The following is a 16327-nucleotide window of genomic DNA, read 5'->3' on the forward strand; positions in this document are numbered from 1 at the left end:
TAGCTGCAAACCAGTCCAATGCTCTGGGGAAGAAGCTTAGAACTGATCCCTAGGAGTTTAACTGGAAAAAGCTGAAGGAAAGACATGCATAAGCAAGCAAGGAGCAGCAGTGAGCATGGTGAACATGCTATGGTAATGCAGGTTGATCGGTCCTCTCGGAAGACCAGCCCACCGCTAACAGGTCTTTGCACTACACTCCTCCATTTGAGACTTGGCAATCAGACCACATGCTGCGTTTTGATATTCTTTTTTTTTTTTTCCATATTTAAATGTTTGTAAACTGTGAACAGTCTGTCTCAGTTATCTGCACTCCCAGTTAAGTTTCAGAGCAAGAAGTGATATGTACGTGTGTGTATGCACCACAGGTTTTGTCTGTGATGGCCCTTCTGAGAGAGCTTCTGTTCCCCAGCTTGCCTCTCGTGCTGTGCATGTGCCCCATGCTCTAAGCTGAAGGGCCAGCCATGGAACAGAATTAAAAGCAATTAGCACAGAGCCTGCTTAACTACACCTCCCTGATTTAGGTGCAGGCCTGGGGCTTACCAAGGCAGCTCATCCACCTGCACAGTCTCCAGCTAGAAGATCAGGTGCACAGTGTGACCTGAGCTGATCTCAGTTCCCACATCCAGATCTCAGTTTGAACAATTGGCCTCAGAGAATTGTGTATGGGGTAAGGAAAGGCTAGGGATCCAGCACTTCTGGAAGGATCCACTGGGTACCTAGAGGTATAAGCTGCTTTGAAAGCAGGTAAATAGAATATGTCTGAGTTAAACCCCCAGTGCCTGCTCATTTGGTATTTTTCATATGTAAATCTATGCCTACCTCAATTTTCCTTCTGCATTTGCATTTCCATTTATATCTTCTTATGAGAAGTCATATGTGAGTTTTAAAAAAAAAGGGGGGGGGGAAGGAATGAAAATGGAGAGCAAATAACTTTCAAGAACATAAGATAAAATTGTTATGTTACAAAGGAAAACATGTGACATCTAGCACACCAAAAGGTATTACTTCCTTAAATAAGGCTGGGTTTGAATATTATAAACTGAATGTTGTAGAAGATTAAATGCTAATAATCAGATCAAAAGTGGATATATGAGATGGGAGATGATGCTGGGAAATTGCTTCCTAGACTGAACAAAGACGAGGACTGGAGTAAAGTTATTAGCTCAATTAAGGAGAAAGATATTTTGATGAAACTCTACACTCAAATAAATCAAGTATTTAGGATATTATTAAAAAAAAAAAAGACTTAAATCTGTGGACAGTTTTTATTTGACAGCCTCTATGCCAATGTAATCTCAAGGCTTCTCTGATTATGAATGAGTGTTACAAGAAGTTATCTGCAAGAAATAAACATAACATTTAGCAGCCTTCCAGTATTTTACAAGGAGTTCCTGAAGTGGATTTCACAGATGGGAAATTATTGTTATCCCTGCATTTTATGGACAGGAAGGGAGAACTCTTGTGGTTGCAGCTTTCTCTGTTTTAATCCTCGTCCCTCAGACTTGGGGTAGTACATAGCTCTCCTGGTGCTTCTCCCCTTGTGAGCCAGCTGCAAGGCCGTGAACTCTGCTTTCAAGACTGATTTCAATGATGAAGCATTAAAGAAGCATTTTAGGTTCCAGTGATCCCCAGTGTAAGATATTGGTGGATGCTTATGAAGCTTTTTCTTATATCCCAGTCTGTTAACTTTTCATTAATTCAGGGATACTTCTAGAAACATAAAATGTGTAACAGTGGATTGACTACACTATAACTAAAAGTAAAAACAAAATAACTCCCTTAAACCCCAAAGGCCCTTGCTAATTGACCTGACATGCTAATTAAGCAGTTTTGATCAGAAATAATTAACATAATCCAGCTAGACCAATTAGAACACTGAAAAAAAAATCATAACTTTATAGGAGCTTTAATTTTAAGAGTATCGTTCGCAGTGTGAAAGACCAGCTGATTCAGCAACACAAGCAGGAGTTGTGAGTTGAGGAAACAAGTTATAACCCACTACACATGGAAATAGTAGATAAACCTAAAAGCCATGACAAGACATTTTCTTTGTGGCAGGGAGAAGACGAGCAGAAAACCTTTAAAACTTATTATCACCTCTAGACGAGGCAGGCTGAAGAAGACAGAGTAGTCAGCTCTTGCAGCAGCACAGTGAGAATGATCTAAATGCTGGTCCCACACTGCAGCCACTGTGGCTAGGTGAGAAAATCACAGCCTGTAGGACGCCAACATTTGAAATTTACCCTCGGGAGACACTGTTAGCGATTATTATTTGTTATTTCCACCACAGAAGACTGGAAACTTCAAATCTTACTGCCTTAAATGCAAAGGAAGAGAGAACAAAACCCTACTAATGAAATGAACAGTGAGTGATATGATTGCAAATAAAGTGAGACAGCTGTGTGGGCTGTAAGCTGTGGAGATGGTGCAAACAGTTGCTTAATTTGTTTTTGGGTTTTAAAAAAATAGAGTAGTTCAGTTGGAAGGGATTTACAAAGATCATGCAGTCCAATGGCCTGTCCACCTCGGGGCTAACCAAAAGTCCAAGTGTGTTAGAGAGGGCATTGCCCAAATACCTCTTGAATGCCAGCAGGAACGGGGCATCAGCCGTCTCCCTAGGAAGCCTGTTCCAGCTTTGGCACCCTCCCAGGACAGGAACTTTGTCTTGTGCCCAGGCTGTCCCTCCCCTGGCACAGCTCCGTGCCGTCCCCATGCTTCCTGCCCTCGGTCCCCGGGGAGCAGAGGCTGGCACCTGCCTCTGCGCGTCCCCTCCCCAGGGAGCTGCAGGGAGCAGCACGGCCGCCCCTTGCCCTCCTCTCCTCCAGGCTGGGCAGCCCAGGTGTCCTCAGCCTCTCTCAGGACGTGCCCTCCAGCCCCTTCACCAGCTTCGCTGCCCTCCTCCGGACCTGCTCAAGCACCTCAGGGACCTTTTTATGTCGGGGAGCCCAGAACCGCACGCGATGCTCAAAGCGAGGCTGCAGCAGCACAAAATGCAGCAGGAGAATCCCCTCTGGGGCCGGCCATGCTGTGCTTCGTGTGCCCCAACGTGCGGTTTGTCCCCTTGGCTGCCAGGGCTCCTGCTGGGCTGCTGCCACCGGCCCCCCCAGCCCCTTCCCGCTGAGCTGCCCCGCAGCCCTCGTACCCCAGCTGTGCCTGTGCCTGGCCCTGCTGCGTCCCAGGGGCAGCACCCCGCGTTCCCTGGGCTCAGCCTCATGCCGCTGCTCATTGCCTGCTGCCCCAAGCATATCCAGATCCCTCTGCAAGGCCTCTCGTCTCTTGACCATGAACAGCAGCTGATACTGAAATGAGTTGTGAGAATTGAACCCACAGAGATGCTCAGCAGTATGGAAGCAAGAACGGGTGGAGTAATTTGACTTCTAACAGCAAGATGCTACACAGAGTGGAGAGGAGCCACGAAGGATGCAGCACTCCCCAGGATCACACCAAGGATTACTTCTGAGCCATCCTTCTCTCTGGCAGCCAGGAGCCAAGAGCCATACTCACCTAACTAATGAGGCAAACTCCCAGACAAGGTTCCCCACAGGCTTTAATTAAACCATCTCAATACCTCTGCTATTTTTCATCCCTGTTTCAGCTGCAAGGTGGGGTGTGCTGTCCCGGGCACAACATCCCCAGGTTCCCATTCCAGCCCATCTCCGACGATGTGGTGCTGCCAGACGGTGTGCCGACACACACCTCTGTAAGGGTGGGCTGTGTGGGAAGATGAAACAGCATTTGGATGTATTAGCAAGAAGAATATCAAGCTGCTATGATGTTGCGTTGTATAATTTTGTATTTCTTATTTTTTTCTTCTGGCAGATAGTTGTCTTGAGAATTTAAGCAGGTGCATAGTTAGACTGAGATTTTCAGAACATACATTTTGGTCTTTAGGTCGTAACTGATTTAGCCCCAGGGACAATTTTTAGTAAAACGCTGCATGGAAACCTTTGTGACTGGAAGCTCCCTACCAGGGAGTGTTACATTTGTAACTGCCTATTTAGATATTGATCTAATGTTGAGAGGGTTATGTTGTTTTTTGTTTTGTTTTTAAAACCCACTTAAACCTATTTTCACAAAGTACACTTCGGAGTCTAATACAGGAAAATAGATCCTGTAGGAAACTATCTGCAGATCTCAGCATTTCAAGCTAAGTTCTGTCTTAGAACTTCACTTTCTCTTAGTGGCCTCTAGAAAAGGAGTTCCCTATGCACAAAATAAACACCCTGAAAGTCCCCAAAGCGATGACAGATTTGAACACTTCACATGAAATATTCAGGGAAGATTTTTTGTCCCCTGAACCTTGAGACACACTTTGCTTTCTTGCACGTCCCCAAAATGCCCATCATCTCAGGGAATATGGATTTCAAGGCTCATATTCAGTTGGACTGACTAATTACTTGCGTTGTAATGATCAACCTGCCTAATTTATCACTTCTTTGAACATTTAATTAGCCAACAGTGCAAGACAATTAGGTTCTGAATTAGGATAAATTAAAATGCTAGCTTTGCAGCTTTAAGGATATGCAAGCCACCACCGATTGCTGCTGTGAAAATATTCAACAAAGCAGATAAGAATGCAAAGATCTCAGCCAGGTTAATGATTCTGAAGTAACACAGCCTTTGAAAAGCTAACTATGAAATGTTTCATCACGTATCAATCTGTCTACACCGAAGGACAAAACCAAGAAGCTGAAAATGGCAGTTTCCTCCTCCTCCCTGCACAGCTCCAGCTCCCGCTGGCTCATCCAACCACCCGCTCCTCTGCTCCTACCCCTAGGTCTCTGAGGTCCCAGTTCAATTCCCATACACATCCACTCAGGGGCAAGGTCACATTTTGCTTTCCTGTAAGCAAAACACTAATCTGTATTCCTAAGTACTCCAAAACTGCTTTGGAAATGTCCCAGTATCAGGCACGTAAATGTTTTTGAACAGATATAAGATAATAAACCTGACTATAGAGCTCTAATAGGAAAAATGAGCATTGGAAATGGCTTAAGATTAGTAGTCAGTGGAGATGCTTTGGTAAAACTAGCAGAAGTGCTTTCATTGTGTTTGCTGTCATTTGGTTTCCATGACTAAGCCATTGTAATAAACTGAAAAGGACCAGGGATAATACTTTCAAAGGTGCTCAAGAATCACAGGCCTAATTCTTGCTGGTTTTTCAAGAGACTCATTCTCAGTCTCACACCTGCAGCACGTATTGAGGTGCCTGATTTGTATTTTCTCAGGATTACTATAGAAATGATGGGACTCTTATCTTTGTATACTTGGGTAAAAGCTGTGATAGAAAAAAAAATTGATTGTCCCAATCTTTGGGCTGTTTTGAAGTCTCTGAGTCTTTGTTCTTGAGGTCACTATTCAAATAGTCACCATGCTGAAGGCACATGCTTGTAGTACAGAGATAAGGACCAGTGGATGCATTTCTTTCTTATCTAATGAATGTAACTCTACAAATGCATTCAGAATCTCCTGAAGAGCCCTCAGAGATGCTCACGTACACGAGTATAAGGTACTGATTGATACGGACACCACTGGTTCTAAGCAGCAACGCCAGTTCAGTTCCAAATAATTCTGACAACGTTTTTCAACGGTGTATTTAGTGCTAATTAGTCCATTTTGGATTGTTTGCCCAAACTACACAATAATATCACTTCATTAAAAAGGCTTCAATTAAAGAAGAGAGAAAAAAGTTCTCATCAGAAAGCTATCTGCACGCATTATACAAGCATTCTCAAATTAGAGATGAAATTACAGCCTTCCTGTTACCATGAGAACAGCAACATTTCTCGCAGCCTGTTAAAATTATTAACTCAAGGAGCATATATCTTTTTAAATTTCATTATTATTTATATGGGGTTGTGCAAGCTTTGGCTAGTCCCACACTAACCACTATTAATCACATATCAAGTGTACTATTGCCAGCATGGAGAGAGCTTCCACCATTTTTTGCCAGCAGCTATAATTAGCTTTTATCCTTCTGTTGCCTTTTTTGTACTAGCAGTGTGTGGACATTAAGGCAGGAACTGTTATAATGAAAAAAAAACACAACAGAAAAGCTTATGTCTCCAGGAATCTTACAGCCTGTGCTCCGCAGCAGCTGGCGAGTTCAGTGGTGGTCTGAGTTCAATGGTGTGGGGAAAAGGAATAGCGGCAAGGGCTCAAAGCACTTTGCTGCCAGCCTGTGCTTCCTGCGGGTTTCACTGATGGCATCAGGTCACCCAAGAGCCTGAGTGTGATGCAGCAATGTGCAGAGGCCAGCTTTGCTCGCGCAGGACAAGGGCTGTACGTTCTCCCTTCTGGCAGCCATTCGATCCTCGGGCGTGCGTGCTGCCCTGTGCTCTCCTTCTCACCTCAGCAGCAATCCTAACAGTTTGCCTTCAGCAGGGAGAGGCTGGAGGAAAGCTGCTGGGAGCATTTGGCTCTGCCCAAGGAAGATTAACGGCAGGAGTGAGGGTCTGCACCAGAGAGCCTGCTGTCAGCGTGTGCTGTCAGCAAAGCTGGCCTGATTCATGCCGTATTTCATGTGCTTCGCCTGCCCTGATGGCTCAAAGGAGATGAAGGGGACATTCTGAAAATGGGTCCAGCTGCCTCGTTACCCGCCAACACCGGAGTTGCTGTGGCTGCCTGGGCCATCCATCATACTCTGGCTCCTGCCTGGCTGCCAGCTTTCAGGTTATTCCAGGAGAGGGCAACTCATTCAGATGGATGTTGGAAGAAAACACAAGGTGAATTCAGGTGTGGGGGGTGCACAGCTCAGAGGCATTTCAGTCTTTATTTATAGCATGCATATTTACTGGATTCCTGCTCCCATCTCAGGAAAAGACAGATAAAGTTCTAGGATTTTGTAAGTCACCAAAGTCACAAAATTTCTTGACAATTCTGATTCTCTCCTTTAGCTAAATTGCTACCTAGGCACAGTCAGACTTTATTGCCTTAAAATTAACCGTATTCTTTCCTTCTGTTACCAGCCTGAACTATTAGACCAGCTCAAACAAAGCCAGCCCGCAACAGACAGCATAAGTGCGTGTTGGTACACCTTGTCACAAGTTGAGCCCTTTCTGTGGACACGTTGGCTCTGAGGTGGTCGGGCCACACACTACAGATTGCCTGCACTCTGCAAGTGCAATGCAAGGTAAAAATCATTCTGAATTCTTGCTCTTTTTCTTTCTTTAGTGATTTTTTTCTGGGGATGAAAATAGTCACTGTGAAGAGGCCCTGCTCTCCCACTGTCAGTTGTTAGAATATCGATGGCTTTGTGCCCCACTCGTGTGCAGCAGTGCCCTTACCAGGGCTGTAGGTCACGCATCTTACCTATGCTCGTGCTCAGAACACTTGTCATGCTTGTAAATCACAAATGTCTGTGCGAACCAGTCAAGAGGTGTTTCCCAACAAATCTTTTGCAACTGCATCATTTTAATTTTATCTAGGTCCTTATAAAGTACAAAACAATTCCAGAATTAAGAGCGTCTTACGAATGGAGAGCAGCCCTTTAACCCCCACTGAAACCCACTTTAAAGTATGGTCAGGCACAAGGCAGCACAGTAGGACTGGTCCCAGTACAGCCAGCTGTCTCTGAAACACAAAGCATTTGATACAGACACTGGACCTGCATTTTACCAGTCTGAATAGGGCCTCAGCTCAGTGTATTATCTGCAGTGTATAAAATCTAGCAAATAAAGCTAACACTTATTAATAGTACTGGAAATACCTATTTTTAAAAGGTTTTGTATTGTCTCATGTTATCCACCAGATTTTTGGTTACTTGTGGACCCAGAATCTCTTCTTTAGACTCATACCCAGTGCTTTAATAGTTTTGCTGCCTCATCTTCTTAAAGACCCTAAAGCCTTTGTGATCAATATCCACTTATTGTTTATGAAAATAGAAGTAGGATAATAAAAATATGTTCATACTGAACTATGAGGATGAAGGTAAGATAAAGGAGGAGTATCTCTACAGATTAAAATAGTTTTGAAGATAAGGAATGCCCATGTATTCTGGGGGAAAATAATAAGATTCCAGAGATAAAGTAAACCATAACAATCTTTATGATAATGGGAGAAGAGCACATTAAGAATTTTATTAGCAAGAACTACAAAAATTAGCTTTCCCCATTTTCATTTTAGAACCAGTGAACATTTTGTTTCCATAATAAAAACAGCAATGAAAAGAAAATTGGACACAGGGCATTACACTTCTTCCTCTGCAGGCGAAGATGAAATTCTCCTCTCTCGGAGGACTAATATGGACAATCCAGGCTTTAGCTCTGGGGGCCATGGTGGATATCACGAATGTGCCATCTAACCCACTGCTCCCACCACTTCAGAGCGCACTCTGCATTTGCTGAGCGTGACTTCAGGAGAGTCACACCTTCTCAGCCGTTCACACCAGGAACAGGAATTGTCAGTATACTGATGGATGAGGGGCAAAGTTTTCCCTTACACCTTTCTGCACGTTAGCTGCAAATGAACCCAGAGCAAGGGCCAGTATCCACACGATGCTGCAGCGCAGGACCTCCAGCAGATGCTGACACTGCCTGGCCTGAGCACCGTATGAAGCACTGTGTAATAGTGGAGGTATGACACAGAGCTTAGGAAGAGAAATATCTGCACCATTGTGAAACTGCAACCAGAGGCTTTTTATGTCCTCCCCCCTACTGGTTTAGTATTCAGATAAGGCACTTCGGGATTGCAGAGAACCTACTAGTGACAGAAAGACTCCTTGGATGGAGCTCAAGGGAGTAGAAACTTCCTACAGACAGAGCCACTGTGAAACCTGTGGGGAGCAGAAATCAGCTGGGAACAGCTTAATGTGACTATTGGATATGCTCCTGAAGCAGTCTGAAGAAACTGCTTAGCTTGCCTGAATAACAGGTCCAGCCTACACAGCCAGCACCTTCAGCACTTAAGGTTGTGACTCAGGTACTAGAGCCATTTTGTTGCTATCTGGCAGGCAAGCGTACAATGTCTGGTGCTTCTTCAGTCAGCAGATCCTGAGATAGAATTCAGAAAGTGACTTGGTACCAACATTAACTTGAATTCATACTCCAGAGATTTTGCAATATGACAGCCACTAAACTGCTCGGGTGCAGCTCTGACATGCTTCAGGCTTGGAGGAAAGCTGCTGTTTCCACACCTTTAGCTTTTCTAAAGCACTTTTCACCAGTGCACCTCAGCCACATCATCCTTTCTTAGCACTGTTCATAGAAATATGGGACTTCAAGTTCATGCAGTGCCTCATTGCGAAAGCCCAATTTGGGTTCAGGTTGGCTACTGAAGCCTCTCTCTGTAGGATCTTTACTCCCATCTCAATAAAATGTGCATAGCAGCTCAAGAACAAAATACAACCCCATCTTGTAATGATCATTATGCTGTATTTTGAAGCCCATTTGTCACTTCTCAGGAGCCATTTCTGATATCATAACTTTGCACGCTCACTAACTGTAAAAAAATTGCTGTTTCCAGCATCCAATCCTGAAAGAGAAGATTGTGTTCAGTGATTGCTCCAATTGCATTGCCAATGAGTCGAAACACTTTTTTGCTAGGACCATTAAGCAGACTAGGGGAACATTCATGTATGTTTAATGCTCAGGAAATCAGTACAATTGAATTCCAAGGATCAGAGAGAAAACAAGTAAAATTAGAAAAGTTGATGGAATGAGGAGAGGAAAATGTGCACACATTGCTAGAGAACCTCGGCTTGAAGAAGCTGGCTTGGGACTTCTTGAGACTTTTTGCTGTAGGAATCTTATCCTGGATCAGTCTGTCCACTCAACTACCTTTGTATAAGCACTGGCCCCAAAACAGGAGAGTGAATGTCAGATCCATTACAACTCCTGCAAAGACAAAACAACCAATCCATCACATTTAAGACTTCACGTTAACTCCAATCTCCGATTCACAGCACTGAAGAGTTACCTGATCAACATCTTCACACCACAAAGGCCCAGGTGGTGTCCAGGTTCAGACAGAAATTAGATTATTAGTTTTGAGATGCTACTTGATGGTGTTGAAAATACTGAGTCGGTATTGGACTGACTGAACTCAGTTGATAAAGACTGGCTTAATGTTTAAAGGTGGACACCAAATTGTGCGGGTTCCTGCAGTGAGAACTGGGACAGGCTGATTGACTCCCAGGCCCTGGCAAGACCATCCTGTCAACATGCCCTTCATTGCTCTCCTCCCTTTCCAGGCGTGGGGGAAGACCTAACATCCATTTTTCTGCTAGCAGCAGCTGTGGCAGTGTACAGCGGGGAGGGATGTCCTCTCAAGTATTGCTGCCAACATCTCATGCTGCTTCAGCACTGAATTTTTTTTTTCAGGCCACCCTATGAGGTCTGTGAGAAGCAGCACATACTTGCCCCACTGCTGTGCCTCCAAACTCAACCCACAGCACTGAATGCTGTCTCATGGTAACCGGGAACAGTTGTATCCCCTCTTCTCTTTTTGGAGTCTTCTCCATTTTAAAGAAGTGACAGGACTGGCATAGACAGCTCCTATCCCTTTGAACCATTAAACTGCTATGGATCTATTTTATTGCCCTTGATTATGAGTCCTCTCTCTTCACTGAGCTGTAAATAAAAGCTTTTGACTTTAAACACAGCTCAGATATGTCATGATTGAAAACAGCCTGCTGCTCTCTCAACATGTTTATCTAATGTCTGCAGGAGTAAGAACAGGGAGCAGGAGAGCAGATGGTGCAGCTATCTCAGTGCAGAGAGTACAGTCTATGTATGCAATATGTAGACATCCAGTATTTCCTAATGCAACACTATAATTATTGTGGAGAGGGGATTTTATTTTTAAACTGCAGCTTAAATGAAATGATCTCTTCAGACCACACAGGTTCAAGTACAGCTGGAATGATAACAAGCCTTTTCTCACGGCAGGAGGGAGAATCCCAAATACACAGGCTAAGGTGAGCAGGAACATAGGACAAGGAAGTAGAGCAATAAACTACTGAATGGATAAGGGATTTCTAGGGAAAATAATAAGGGACAGAAGGGTCCCCCCTGGAAACTTTCCTCCTTCACCTTAGACATATTGGAGGGGTAGGAGAGGGCTGGTGTGTCTTGGGAAGAATATCAGGGAAACTGCAAAACTAATAGGGAAAATAAGCAGCGGGATCTTTCCAGAGGGAAGGGCACTGGTGCAAGTCAATGTCAGAATTTATTCTGATCAGATGGTGAACAACTAGTAACCACTTATTCTTCCATCATCCAAATGACAGCCTCTTTCCCCTCACGTCATATGCATTATTGAGTAAGAACAGAATTACAAAGACCTAATTAATCCTTTCAATTAAGTTACCATTTTCATTACTTAATTCTAAGTAAAGTGCTGTATTTTGGACTGGTTCAATAAATAGCCAGTGTCATTTATCTCCCTCCTTCTCATACACAATCTCTGAAAAGCAAAACAGGGCATGCTGAACTTGGCTTAATGAAAAGGCTTCCTTCAGAAGTTACCTCAGTAAGGCAATAGCACAAGGAGGCATATATCCCTTTGAAACAGGACTGGGGATTATTAGTTATTTGTACAGAAGGGAAGAGATTGGTAATAAGGGGGAAATAATGTTTAGGTAATTTTTTAGTCCTCCTAGTTTAGAGCAGAGAGAGTCGAGGTGCTGGTGGGCGAGGGCACGAGTGTGCACGGTGCTGTGCAGGGCGATACAAAAGGCTGTCCTGGCTCTAAACGGCTCAGCCCAGAGAGCCATTCTTTGTAGTCAGGGGGCCTGTGGGCAGACAGTGCTCCACAGTACCCCAGGTGTAGCAATCTGCAAAGTGAATTGAGAGCTAGGGCCTGCATTTGGGCAAGAACTGACCAAAATAGCAGCTGCGTAATGGAATTTAAGAACTGCTGCACAACAAAGGAGTCGCAGCGATGCCCTCCGACAGTCATTCCTGCCAGGCAATCTGAAAGCATTTTCCTTCTTCAGTGATCTGAAGCTTCTGAAATGATTATATACTTTCCATTTCCCCCTCCTTCCTGAGATAACAGCAACAGAATACTTAGCGATATCGCTACCATTGCTAATTTTGCACAGTTGTCCATAATTTACTTTACCTGTGTTCTCATTTTCCCCATTTGTAAAGTACAGCTTGTACCTACATCAGAAGAGCTTTAAAAGGAAAAAGGGATTTATATTAAGCACGATTCTAATCTCTTCTGTAGTGTATATAAATAACTTATGCACTGAAAATTCAGCCCCGTACTCTGCAATATTTAGATTAATAGATTTTTTTTTTATTACAAAAATAATAAAAATTACAGAACACTCAGAAATAAGTGGCTGGCTAAAGCATTGTTTTCTAGCAGAAAATATTTGTAAGTGCAAAATGACCTTATAGTCACAGGCTGCATGTAACAGCGGAGATCTGTTGAAAAACAATCCTAAGGAGGTGCCAAGATTTTATTATTATTTTATTCCTTGCAGGTTCTTGTAATGTTGGAAGGCCAGAGTCCTGAGAACTGGGTGCAGAACAGGAGCTCCCTGTTGGTGCTTGCCAGCAGGTTGGGAGGAAAACAGCCCCATGACAGCAGCCCAGTAGGGAAGAGAGTGCAAGTGAGGAAGGGCGCTTGGTTGGACCACTCGGGTCTCATCTGCCTGAAAGAAGCTGTGGTATTTTCATTAAAATGGTATGTTCTCAGCAACTTTAAAGTAGTGGCAAACACTGGTGCTAGGGAGTGTCTGGACAGGAGAACCAAGTTTATGTTTTCTGGGTAATGTGGCCATTCTGTTAGACTAATTGCAGACATACTGTGAGAGGCCCATAAAAATAGTTTATTCTGGTTATAAGGACTTATGAAGGAGTTTTTATGCTGCTGCTACCGTTCCAAAAGAGCTGCATCATGAAGCTGCAAGAAACAACCTCTAAGTGCAAATTTGATGCTATCATAGCTTCTGCAGCAATACTACAACCCCCAGCAAGCTGGGGCTGAGGATGATGGTAACTGCAGGAGCTTCCTACCCATCACAAAGCTGTGGTCTCCCTTCAGTGCATTACATTCTTTAATCCCTGTGTGTAATGTTGCTGTTTGAGAGTGAGGAAGTGTTATTCGTTCCTGAACGTCCTGAAAATTCAATTGAAGTCCCCAGGATAATGAGTGTAAACTTGAACCATTAAATCCCATGGCCTAATCTCCTGAAGAAACCAGGCCTTTGTGACCACATTGTCAATCTACCTCCAAAAAAACAACCAACCAAAACAACCCCTCAAACTTAAAAACCTGCTGACCCATTTTAACAAAAATGTACATAGCATAAATACATTCCTATAAAGTTTATGCCAGTTAGTGTCAACCTAACATAGAGACACAAATGAGCACCTCTGCCAGTGACAAGGCAAGTGGGCCTCGGTCATTGTGCTCAGCTTGGAGGTTACTGTCTGGCCTGTCTTGCTCAGTGTGGCTCTCACAAAGGACATATAAGGAGGCTGTGGTTACTCTGAGTGGAAAAAGAAGGGTAAAAAGGAACAGAAGGGTCAACTTCATAGGAAGTTCAACTCCATTAGCTCTGTTGTTCACAGAACAACTTTGTGTTTTTATTTTAGACCACTAGAAATCTAAGCTTTCCTTTCTAGTACCAGAGCAAATGGGTGAAGCAGTTGGACATTTCTGAAAATATTAATGGCGATAGTAGTAAAGGTTCACTCTGTTTGGTTCTTTTTCTAATGAATTCTGAGTATAAAAGTATATTTTAATCATGGAGTATTTTTAAAGTATTTCATAGCGTTGTGTTTTTATTATTATTATTTAATACAATGATTCCTCTTCTCTAAACTACTGAATTATTCAGGAAAAAAAATCCATCCAGTACTTCCTCCACTGACTCGAACAAGGCAGGGCTGAAGTAGTATGTTTTAGAATGGGACTCAAGCTATTTATTTAAAAGCCTTTGTACGTAGTCAGCTGGCAAACTATGTCCAGCAATGACAAGTAGACTGTTCTACGGTCAGAATTCCTCACAACACCAAAGGAAGAAGCCCAAGTCATCTGAATGACCTCAGTCACCCCAATTAACAGCAAAGCACTACTTAAAGTCCATAGGCTTGACTGAGCTTGAACACTGTGTTCAAAGAAATACTGAAGATTCCAGATGTCTCACATTTTCTATGCATTTATAAAAATAAAATGACCTTTTTCTGACTTTTTACAGCAAAAATAGAAATTAATCTGAAGTGTTCTGTGGGATTTTGCTGTCCTTGACTCAAAGAGAAGCATGCTTTCCCTTCACGTCACAGAACAGTCTCTAAAGCTGCTCACGAAGGAGGCTGGTGGTCCGTGCAGTCCGTACTGTCAGACGGTTGGCATCTGAACCTGTTGGCTGGCTTTTCTTTTTGGTCACTTCCATGGTGAGTGGTAGATGGGGCACAGCTGTGAGCTCTGAAAGTAGTTCTCTGTGTATTATTGCTACAGTAAACAAGTGGTTTCATTTCTTGCGCTGAAGAGAAGAAAAAAGTAATCTATACAAGGTGATGGATGATTGCACTCACCATTTGTAACGTTTTAATAAAATTGTGGGAGGGTTTTTCCTCCCTACCGCATTCCCAAAATCAGGTAATTTTTTAAAACCTCTTTCATAGTCACAGATATTACATCCTTCTTTTTAAGGTTAGAGATATTCCTATTTTAACAAGTACTTAAAAGGCGCAGAGATTTTTCCTGTAGCCCTTTCAGATGGCAAGGTTGATATGTCATTCACACAACTGCAAACTGCTCCCACAGCCCTGCGTCGCTTTAAGATCCCCCCCCTCCAAGTGGGGCACTATCTCCTCTCCTCAAGAGCCGGGCTCAGGAGGGCTTTGACAGCCTCAGGAAGGCTCGAGAAGGAGGCGAGCACCCTTCGTCCATGGCCGGGCACTTCCCCTTACTGCCACAGCAGGTCGTCACCTGTAATGGCAGCGCAGCTGTGAGGAGAGGCGGCGCCTGGGCGGGAAGGCCAGGGCGGCAGCGGCTGTGTGGTGTGGTGCGCAGGTGAGTGGGTCTTCCCTCAGACATGGCTTCTAATTGCGTGTGGGGAGCATGTGTGAAGTGAAATGAAGGGGTCTGGGGAGCTTCGGAACACGGTGGTATTTGCAGGTCTAAGATGGAGCTTGTGCTGGCTTTGCTAGGAGGGTGGATGAGCTGGTTTGTGTGTGACAGAAAACAAGGCACGGGGCAGTGGAAAGGAACTTAGAAACCCGATGTTTAAAAGCACAAAACAAACCTCATGGAACCTCAAATTTAAAAGCATCACAGTATAAAACACAAAGAACTGTAGTTGGTTGGGGGAGTGGGGTGGGGTAATATATTTAACTACTGGCTTCATCTGAGCTGGGGCTGCAGGCAGGCTGGGCCCCAGAGCAGCTGTGTGGAGGTGCCTCTGAACAGGGATACGTGAGGTTTTTCTCAATGTGTGCAGCACTTAGGTCTAATTCTCCTCTGATAAGATGCATTTTCATTGCATGTTAGTCATAATTAGGTTCAAACGTAGCTCTGAAAGCAAAAGTGCCGGGCAGCTCCGAGGCAGTTCGGGGACGGTGAGCCCTTGTCAGGCCCGGTGGTGCAGGTGTGCTCCTCCAGCGCCAGCCAGGTGGAGGAGGATCTGGCTGAGGAGTAAAACGCTGACTAGACCATGCCGAGATACCTCCTTGAGAAAAGACAGAGATTCTAATTATGTGAAACAACCTTCTCAAACTTCCTGGTAAGGATAAGAGAATAAATTAGGCAGTTTGGTACGTGAAGGGGTTCGGGAGAAAGGAGCTTTACAAATGCTGTAACACCGCTGACTAAGTGCTGATTTACAGTAATTCCTTTCATTTCTTTTCTAATTAAACATCTCCTGAAGGATCAGGCCTGTCAATGTGATCTGAGGCCTATAGCCTGAAGTGTGAAGTGAGGCAAATTGCATGACTTACTTGCAATGATAGAGTCATTTTGGAAGGAGATTGAAAATCAATACTTGTCATCCCTGCGCAGTGCTCTTTATTCAGAGGGGCAATTTGTAAGTGTAATCTGTATGAGTGTAGTGGGAGCATACAAAGTTACAGTACTAGTCATGCAGAGTGAAATGACAGAATATAAAATATAGGCTTATTGCCATTTTTATTCATATTAATGTCAAGGAAGCTTATTCATAAGTGCAACATTTTAATTCAGTGCTGTGCAGCCAGGCCACTCGCTGCAGTTTTTGGCTTAGGCTGCAATCACCATAAAGGGTACCAGTGGCTGACATAATTTGTCCACTGACAATGTTGGGCAGTATCTGTGTGCATCTGCTTTCAGCTGTGGCAAGGCAAACAAAGGCTAAAAAAAGAAATGGATCAACCCCACGTATGCAGAGAAAACA

The 16327-nt window shown here is 43.8% G+C and overlaps 1 protein-coding gene and 1 long non-coding RNA gene across 1 annotated transcript; one reads left to right on the forward strand and one right to left on the reverse strand.

The window, feature by feature from the left end:
- LOC310884554 (uncharacterized protein) overlaps positions 1–16327 on the forward strand; it is a 465563-nt gene that overhangs the window by 215338 nt on the left and 233898 nt on the right.
- On the reverse strand, positions 13962–14993 carry LOC310884566. The gene is made up of 2 exons (XR_014574286.1): positions 14890–14993; positions 13962–14440 (listed from the first exon to the last, which is right to left on the reverse strand). It is a non-coding gene; the product is annotated as an uncharacterized lncRNA (long non-coding RNA).

This window comes from Anser anser (genome assembly GCF_964211835.1).
Source record: "Anser anser genome assembly, chromosome: 20".
NCBI classification, from domain to species: Eukaryota; Metazoa; Chordata; class Aves; order Anseriformes; family Anatidae; genus Anser; species Anser anser.